Here is a 10,142-nt window from a genome sequence, read left to right as displayed (position 1 = left end):
ACGTCCATAACGACGTCGATGGGTGCTACCCCAGAGGTCGAGGTCAGTAGCTCCATGATCTCGGCCTTGTTAAAAGTGGTGTCGGTTCCTCGGAACCGCACCTTCACTCTGAAAAGCATGATGCCTATGCAGGCACCACGCTAGAAATCAGGAGGGAAGCGCTCACGTTGCTGCTCAATATTTACCCACCCGGCAGTGCTAGGTGCAAGCTTCCTCTCCTGCTTGATGTGAATGCCAGAATCAGAATCAGAATAATACAGGAGAAGATGCCCATAGGGGCGAGCTTGGAAGTGGGGACAGAAGAAGATAAGGGGGGGTGAGAGGAAGAAGATTTGTAAGAGAAAAAGTGCCAGGGCTAAACCCAGCTGCGTGTCGTTAGGTTGCGGCTTTCGAGGCAGGGACTCAGTCGGGTGTTTTCAGTGACAACATCGGGACATCACAAACTCACAACATCACAGTGATTGGCTCAAGAGCGTCAGGGCTGAACTTTTTTACGGATTGTTTGTGCTGGTTGTTGAGAGCTGAATATGTAATGATAGTGGATGCTGGGTGTTGAGAGCTAAAGTTTAACGAAATACAGAGTTAGGAAGAGGATCATGGATGGTAGAGAAGAGGTCATGATTGTTTCGTGGTAGTCTGAGAGTGTGTAGGAGAAAATCAATGTGTTGTTCATGATGAGTGAGTAGTCTATCGATTTGTTTGTCTGATAGAGTTTTCCAGTAGGTATTTAGGGCAGGAATGTTAGTACTTTCATGGAGACTTTGACTGGTATTTAACTCTTGCCATCGGGTGTTGAGTACCCATCTTAGTGCTCTGTTCTGTATTCTTTGAAGTTTTATTTGTTAGTGCGTGCAGATAGAGAAAGAGCTAGTGGAGCGTATGTTAGGAGAGGTCTAATAAGTGCTTTGTAAAGGTGCATTTTTGTGTCAGGTTTTGCAAATCTAAGTCTGTATAGTTTCTTCATGGCTTGAAGAGCTATTGCATGTTTCTGTGTTATGTGTGTGTGAAAGAGTAGTTGTCGATCAAATGTGAGTCCCAGGACTGTGGAGGAGGGAGATACAGAGATATAAGTAGGATTTTGAGTGTATGAATAGAGTTTGAGAGGAATTGGGCGAATAGTTCTTTTACAGAAAAAGTAGGTGATTTTAGATTTGCTGGAGTTGGTTTTTATACGCCATTTGTACTCCCACTCAGTGACAACATCAAGTTCTGTTTGTGCTCTGTTTGTTAGTGTATCAATGGTGTTGCTGGTGACAAGGTGAGAGACATCATCAGCATAACATATGGTTAATGAAGTGTGATGAACAGGGTCAGGAATGTCGTTTATGTATAGGATGTAGAGTGTTGGGGCAAGAACAGAACCTTGGGGAACACCGGCGTGTAAGTTGAAGTAGTCAGAGTGTTGTTGGAGGAACTTAATTCTCATTGTCCTATTGTCTAAGTAGTTCGAAAGAAGTTTGGTGGTGATAAGAGGAAGATTAAAGTTGTTGCATAGTTTGAATTTTAAGCCGTCATGCCAAACAGTGTCAAAGGCCTTCTCAACGTCCTTAGTGATGAGTGCAGTCTTAAGTCTTTGGTGCTGATTGATACTGAGGTAGTTAGTCATGATGTTTAAGGCGTCGTGAGTGGACCGGTGAGGCCGAAATCCAAACTGTTTGTTAGTGAGTAAGTCATTGTGTTCAAGGTGGGTTCTAAGTCTCTGGTTGATCAGCCTTTCAAAGACTTTGCCAAGTGTCTCTAGAAGGCTGATGGGTCTATAGTTCTTTGGGTCAGTGTGGGGTTTCCCAGGTTTTGGAATAAGAACGGCTGTGGCAGACTTAAAGTTGAGTGGAAAGTATCCAGAGGCAAGGGAGGCGTTGAATAGGTTAGTGATAGCAGTAATGATAGAAGCAGGGAGTTGTCTAAGAAGGATATGTCCAATGCCAGACGCACCAGGGGCTCTACGACGAGTGCCCATGAGAGCTGTCTTGACATCAGCTAGAGTTAGGGGAGTCTGTAGTTCAGTGTTTGAATTGAGATTTTCAAGGTGAATGAGGTCGTCTGGTGTAGTTGCTTGTCTATTTTGGTGTATCCAGTCTTCGACTATTTCAATGTTGGGGCGTGCAAATGGTTCAGGAGGATGTGGGTGAAAGATTTGTTCCCAGTGGTGTTTAAAAATGTTGAGAACTGCTTCAGGATCAGTGATTTTGTTGTTATTATGTAGAAGGTATTTAAACGGTGTGTGAGTTGATCCTTGTAATCGTTTGATTCGTTTCCAGAATTCTTGAGGTGTCAGTTTTCTGTATTGTTCTGCTTGTTCTATAAGGTGTTTCCAATGTTTTGTGTGATCTTCATCTAGGCTGTTAAGGATATGGTTTTTTAATGCTGTTAGGTCCCATAGTATTTGTCCATGACGATGTATGTTTTGTAAGAATCTAGTGTGATAGCAAGCTAAGAGGCGTTTGGAGCGAATGGAGGGGGTGAAAGTGAAATGTGGTTTGTGTGCTGTTTTAGGAATGGAGATGTTTGCTGCATGAATGATGGTGTCTTGTATGTTGCGTGCTTGTGTGTCGATGTCAGTGTGATGTTTGTCATTGTATTCATAAGTGAGATCAGTGTCATCAATGTGTTGTTTGAACATGTCCCAGTTTGCCCTATGGTATGAGAATTGAGGAGTGCTGGGGATGAGAATAGGATTTGTGGAGACTGTGAGAATTAAGGGAATATGATCAGAGCCCGTAATGGGCCCTGGTGAAATGAAGTGTTGCAAGTTGCTGCCGTGTCTGTTGGTGAATATGAGATCAGGCCGGCCAGAACCTGTATGTGTGAAACAAGTGGGGAAATCAGGGCCAAGAAAGAATAGATGTTTTTGGGTGTATATTTGGTGAAGCTGTCTGCCATGCTGATTTGTGGTATTGTGGTGGAATGTAGGGTGTTGTGCATTGAGGTCTGCAAGCAGAAAAACAGGCAAGTGAGAGTTGTTGAAGAGAGTTATGAAATCTTGCATGGGAATGTCGGTGTTAGGACGGGTGTAGGTTGTGCAGATGATGAGAGACCCCATTTGTGTATGAACTTTAATGGCTAGGAAATGTTTGTGAAGCCAATGAGTGTGTAGAGTTCGTGTTTGTATGAAGAACGGATGAGTATTGCAACTCCTTCATGTGCTTCATCTGGTGACTGGTAAGAGGAGTAGCCATAATGTTTGATTTTATATGAGTTCGTAATGTATGTGCTATTTAATAATAGCACATCAGGTCTCTCGATCTCAATAAAATCTGACACCATGTGTCTAATGTTGAAATATGCCCGCACATTAAACTGTATGATCTTTATGAATTTTTAGGTTTTGATGGGGTGCTGGTGGGGTTTTGTGCATGTACAAGAGCATGAGGGTTGCGTGATTCAATGAGTTGGGCAGTTATTGAGGAGGGTGCATCTTGGAGGATGGTGGTAGGAATTGTAGGATATTTACAGCGGGAGGTGGGAGTAAGACAACGGGTTGCTGAACGGGCTCGGGACGAGACAAGATGAGTTACAGAAGAAATGACTGAAGTTGTTGGGGGATGGAGGGAGACAGAAGGCTTGTTGACAGGGACCGGGTGAGAGGTATCAGAGGTTGTAGTGTTAGTAGTCAGATTGGAAGTGGAGAGGACAATGTTGGGAGAAGAGGTTGAAAGTGCCTTTGACATGGATGCTTCAGTTTGGGATAGTCCAGGATGTGCTGTTTGGTCAGTGGCACCGTTTTCTGTAGCAGTCAGGAGTGGGTTGGTAGGAGATTGTGGGGGAACTGTAGTATTTTCTTCAGCTGAAGTCATGGTGTTTTGTGGAGTGAGGACTGTAGGCGAGAATGGAGCAGAGCGCAATAGTTGAGTAGGAGGAACAGAATACTAGGAAGGCCGTTATGAGTGAGAAAGATTGGAAGATAGTCAGCAAAGTCACGGCCATCGTCCTTGGCCTTCAAGTAAGCAGCTTGTACACAGGCAGTGACTCGTTCATATGCAAGGTTCTGAAGAGGAGAATAAGGTGGAGGTGGTGGGTGAGGGAAGAGAGGTGGAGAGGACTGAGTTTGTTGTGCAGTATTATGATGATGTTGCTGGTGAGGTGAAGCATTAAGGACACTGGCATAGGACATTGAGGTGGCTGATGCTGTTTGGTGATGAGATAGGTTATGGGAGGTTGAAGAAGAGGAATGAGGGTGTGCTTGAGTGCGAGGTTGGTTATTGCGAAGAGATTTTAGGGTTTGCTTTCTCAAAGGGCAAGATTTGTCAACTGCTGAGTGACCCTTGGCAATTGGTGCATTTTAAAGTGGGCAGAGCACTGAGTATAAAATGACCTTCAGCAGAACATTTGAGCAAATTTGTGGGCTTTTACATTTTCTTGTTTCGTGATTATTTGTAACATTGAAACATTGTAGTAAAGGAAGATAGTCAACTGGACTAATGAGATAGGGAGGAGTGCTGGTGTTGAGGATTTTAATTCCATGGTGCAAGAGTTTTTGAGCTTCTGTAGGGGAGGAACATTGGATCTTGAGGTGTTTTGTATTGGGCACTGGGTATATCTCCATTACAGTAATAGCATTCCTGTGAGAGATGTCTTGAGAGAGATTGATAGTATAGGTGCTGAAAGGACAGAGCTGTCGACATTTCTTACAAGTACAGAGCATTTAGTTTTTTGTTCAATAGTGAGAACAGGAGTAAGTGAAGCTTGTGTGAGTTTTCTGAAAGTAGGTTCCTTGAAACAGGCAAAAAGGTCGTCTTCAGAGGCAATGAGAAATTTGATGGTGTTTGTGTTGGCGTGTTTGATATGGTTAGTGGCTGGTGTGCCAGTGGCATTGTAGAAGGTAGTGATGCAGTCAATAGTGTCTATGGGTGTATTCCCAGTGTAGGTCATCCGTAGACAGTGAGCCATTGTGACTCACTATCTACTGACAGTCCCGTGTCTTGTGCCAATCACTGTGATTCCATAAGCTCAGTGGGGGTCAGTGTGTAGGCCAGGTCTAAGACCTGGCCTAAGGGTCTCACCACGAACAAACACCGTGTTCCGGAAGGTTGCACCCCCAGTTATGGTGGGCTCGCACGATCACGAGATTCCACAACTGGCTCGGCAGTGTCAGAAACGGAAGAATTTTAGGAGAGGAGAAAAAGAATGCACCTATGCCATGACGCAACTGCAAAAGGTGAACTTCCGTCTTCTCACCTGGGCCTGTTCTGGCTCGAAGTGGGGCTGTTCACCTAAATGCAGTCCGACCTGGACACAAGCACATTGGACAACACACAGAAGATGCCACGAGGAAGATGTCACTGCTTAGGACTAGATGCTGGCTGGGAAGCGCCTGGTTCTGCTCCAATAACTGCTGGCTGGAACTGGTTTTTGGCTGCACCGAAGTGCTCGTCGAGGCTGGAGATAACAGCTGCTGTAGTGACAGCGAGACGATGCTGGCTTGCTTTATGGCTGGCGAGCTGATCGATCCATCCACTCACGCACTCTAAGGAATCAGACGTTGGTAGAGTGAGGTGCGTAGCGCTCAAGCAGAGGGCCGCCTAAGTCACACTGCGAGCGAGACGATGCTACTCTTGCAACGATGCTGATTGGTTTGATGTGAAGCAGAATCAGAATCAGAATAATACAGGAGAAGATGCCCATAGGGGCGAGCTTGGAAGTGGGGACAGAAGAAGATAAGGGGGGGTGAGAGGAAGAAGATTTGTAAGAGAAAAAGTGCCAGGGCTAAACCCAGCTGCGTGTCGTTAGGTTGCGGCTTTCGAGGCAGGGACTCAGTCGGGTGTTTTCAGTGACAACATCGGGACATCACAAACTCACAACATCACAGTGATTGGCTCAAGAGCGTCAGGGCTGAACTTTTTACGGATTGTTTGTGCTGGTTGTTGAGAGCTGAATATGTAATGATAGTGGATGCTGGGTGTTGAGAGCTAAAGTTTAACGAAATACAGAGTTAGGAAGAGGATCATGGATGGTAGAGAAGAGGTCATGATTGTTTCGTGGTAGTCTGAGAGTGTGTAGGAGAAAATCAATGTGTTGTTCATGATGAGTGAGTAGTCTATCGATTTGTTTGTCTGATAGAGTTTTCCAGTAGGTATTTAGGGCAGGAATGTTAGTACTTTCATGGAGACTTTGACTGGTATTTAACTCTTGCCATCGGGTGTTGAGTACCCATCTTAGTGCTCTGTTCTGTATTCTTTGAAGTTTTATTTTGTTAGTGCGTGCAGATAGAGAAAGAGCTAGTGGAGCGTATGTTAGGAGAGGTCTAATAAGTGCTTTGTAAAGGTGCATTTTTGTGTCAGGTTTTGCAAATCTAAGTCTGTATAGTTTCTTCATGGCTTGAAGAGCTATTGCATGTTTCTGTGTTATGTGTGTGTGAAAGAGTAGTTGTCGATCAAATGTGAGTCCCAGGACTGTGGAGGAGGGAGATACAGAGATATAAGTAGGATTTTGAGTGTATGAATAGAGTTTGAGAGGAATTGGGCGAATAGTTCTTTTACAGAAAAAGTAGGTGATTTTAGATTTGCTGGAGTTGGTTTTTATACGCCATTTGTACTCCCACTCAGTGACAACATCAAGTTCTGTTTGTGCTCTGTTTGTTAGTGTATCAATGGTGTTGCTGGTGACAAGGTGAGAGACATCATCAGCATAACATATGGTTAATGAAGTGTGATGAACAGGGTCAGGAATGTCGTTTATGTATAGGATGTAGAGTGTTGGGGCAAGAACAGAACCTTGGGGAACACCGGCGTGTAAGTTGAAGTAGTCAGAGTGTTGTTGGAGGAACTTAATTCTCATTGTCCTATTGTCTAAGTAGTTCGAAAGAAGTTTGGTGGTGATAAGAGGAAGATTAAAGTTGTTGCATAGTTTGAATTTTAAGCCGTCATGCCAAACAGTGTCAAAGGCCTTCTCAACGTCCTTAGTGATGAGTGCAGTCTTAAGTCTTTGGTGCTGATTGATACTGAGGTAGTTAGTCATGATGTTTAAGGCGTCGTGAGTGGACCGGTGAGGCCGAAATCCAAACTGTTTGTTAGTGAGTAAGTCATTGTGTTCAAGGTGGGTTCTAAGTCTCTGGTTGATCAGCCTTTCAAAGACTTTGCCAAGTGTCTCTAGAAGGCTGATGGGTCTATAGTTCTTTGGGTCAGTGTGGGGTTTCCCAGGTTTTGGAATAAGAACGGCTGTGGCAGACTTAAAGTTGAGTGGAAAGTATCCAGAGGCAAGGGAGGCGTTGAATAGGTTAGTGATAGCAGTAATGATAGAAGCAGGGAGTTGTCTAAGAAGGATATGTCCAATGCCAGACGCACCAGGGGCTCTACGACGAGTGCCCATGAGAGCTGTCTTGACATCAGCTAGAGTTAGGGGAGTCTGTAGTTCAGTGTTTGAATTGAGATTTTCAAGGTGAATGAGGTCGTCTGGTGTAGTTGCTTGTCTATTTTGGTGTATCCAGTCTTCGACTATTTCAATGTTGGGGCGTGCAAATGGTTCAGGAGGATGAGGGTGAAAGATTTGTTCCCAGTGGTGTTTAAAAATGTTGAGAACTGCTTCAGGATCAGTGATTTTGTTGTTATTATGTAGAAGGTATTTAAACGGTGTGTGAGTTGATCCTTGTAATCGTTTGATTCGTTTCCAGAATTCTTGAGGTGTCAGTTTTCTGTATTGTTCTGCTTGTTCTATAAGGTGTTTCCAATGTTTTGTGTGATCTTCATCTAGGCTGTTAAGGATATGGTTTTTTAATGCTGTTAGGTCCCATAGTATTTGTCCATGACGATGTATGTTTTGTAAGAATCTAGTGTGATAGCAAGCTAAGAGGCGTTTGGAGCGAATGGAGGGGGTGAAAGTGAAATGTGGTTTGTGTGTGTTTTAGGAATGGAGATGTTTGCTGCATGAATGATGGTGTCTTGTATGTTGCGTGCTTGTGTGTCGATGTCAGTGTGATGTTTGTCATTGTTTTTGGCTGCACCGAAGTGCTCGTCGAGGCTGGAGATAACAGCTGCTGTAGTGACAGCGAGACGATGCTGGCTTGCTTTATGGCTGGCGAGCTGATCGATCCATCCACTCACGCACTCTAAGGAATCAGACGTTGGTAGAGTGAGGTGCGTAGCGCTCAAGCAGAGGGCCGCCTAAGTCACACTGCGAGCGAGACGATGCTACTCTTGCAACGATGCTGATTGGTTTGATGACGAATGCCATTCATTCATTCATTTAAATATAGGTCAAGATACCCTAATGGGTGAGCGTGGAAGTGGGGATAGGGGAAGAATTAGTGGGGGTGAGAGGAAGGGTTTTCAGTATGAGGTAAAGTGCCAGGGCTAGACCCAGCTGCGTGGCATTGAAATCGTTATGACCAGACTAGGCAGTGAAGGCAAGGAATCGGATCTGTGACAACATTTCGTCTTTTCTGAGCACCCACGGAGACAGCAGCCCTCAGCTGGGTGTGCCCTGGAGGCTCACACCAGATGTGGTCTTTGATCTGTTAATCAGCATCGCGGCCCACCCAAGGCACCAGAAAACGGGAGCTAGTTGGTCCCCCCCTAAAGAGGGGGGAGAAGAGTTAGGAGGTTATAGTTGGAAGTTTGGTGATTTGAGTAGTGATATTATAGGAGAGGGGTTATGTAAAGGACGGAGCAGGAGGTGGATCGTCGATCAGGTTAAAGAGGTTGTGCGTATGTCTGGGTCTGCTTAGGACGTTTCTGAGGAACGTGTCGTAGTTGTCATGATAGGTGAGAATTCTGTCAATCTGTTTCTTCCCCATAGTATCCCAGGTTATGTTCAGAGGTGGGATGTTCGCCCTCTCATGCAGGGCCTCACTGGTGGTGAAGTCCTGCCAATGGGTATCGAACACCCATCTCAGAGCCCTGTTCTGGGTACGCTGGAGTTTCTTCCTATTTGTTGGTGCTGCAAGTGTGAATGCCCGCACGATTTCCCGACTATATCCCATCAAGCGGACGTACTAGTAGCATTGCAACTCCTGCCTGCCCTTACTTTACGCTTGTGGTCGAGTAGACACGGCTTTCTCACAACGCTTTCAAAACTGCAGTTGCCTACTCGTCTGTTTCACGTCCCTGTGAAATGACTTTTGCACAAATCCAAAAATAGAGCAAAATCAGCGATAATAGTGATTGAGGTGAGCCGCCTGTTGGCTGCAGCCAGAGGAAGGAGGGGAGGGGCAACGGGGTGACGTAGGCGAGTCGAGCAGCCAATGGCGCTCGAGCAAGCGCCTCGAGACGGCGTATATAAGCAAAAATTTTTCGGCGCCGGCCATCACGATCACGATCACGATCACGATCACGATCAGACGACTCAGCAACTAGCAACCGTCGCGGTCGGACGTGCTCGCGTTGCTCCAGCTCTTCTCTCTCGCACCCAGTACTGCAGGGTGGATAAACAATTGGCAGCAGACTTGCGTCTCTCTAGATGGTCAGACCCCACTCCTAACTTGGTATTTTATGCCGGGTAGAGACGGGAGGCCATCTTCAGTGACGTGTAGTCTTTGAGAGAGATACATCGGCCTCCAGGAAGCTCATTATGCGTCACAAACGCTTCAAGATCAGGGGTACGCCCCTCAACGAACATCCATTCTCCAAGACATCTCTCCTGAAGCTCTTTAAAGACGTTGCAGGAGTAACACCCAACGACATCAAGCAGGAAGGCACGGACATCCTTTTCTTCTTTTATAGTGAGGAGGAAGTCGACAAACTTCTGTCTTACAGCGCTAACTTCTCCAACCAACACCTTCGTCTCAACTTCCCACGCCAGTACCTGGCTGAACACTCTGTCGTTATTCACGATCTCAGTCAATGGATCGTGGAACAAGATGACGCTGATGATAGTGCGTTCATGCACGACTTCAAGGCATCAAACCCGGACCTACGGCTTCACCAAGCTCAATTCTTCAATTCAAGTCGCTCCCTGAAGCTGACCTTCGAGACGGTAGCTTCGGCTACTATGGCTACCAGAAATGGAGTTTACAGCTTTGGAATTCACATTCCGCCTTTCCGTGTGAAGATGGAACGTTTTCACATCGTCAACCAGTGCCTCCGATGCTACGAGTACACCCACTCCACCAGCAAATGTACCCAGCGGATTCAGAAGTGTAGCCTCTGCTCAGCTGACCACCATTACTCCATCTGCAAGTCTGAAACACTATGCTGCTTGCTGTGCAAAGG

This window comes from Procambarus clarkii, chromosome 83 (genome assembly GCF_040958095.1).
Source record: "Procambarus clarkii isolate CNS0578487 chromosome 83, FALCON_Pclarkii_2.0, whole genome shotgun sequence".
In the NCBI taxonomy this organism is placed as follows: Eukaryota; Metazoa; Arthropoda; class Malacostraca; order Decapoda; family Cambaridae; genus Procambarus; species Procambarus clarkii.
Note: the sequence above shows the minus strand (reverse complement) of the source record.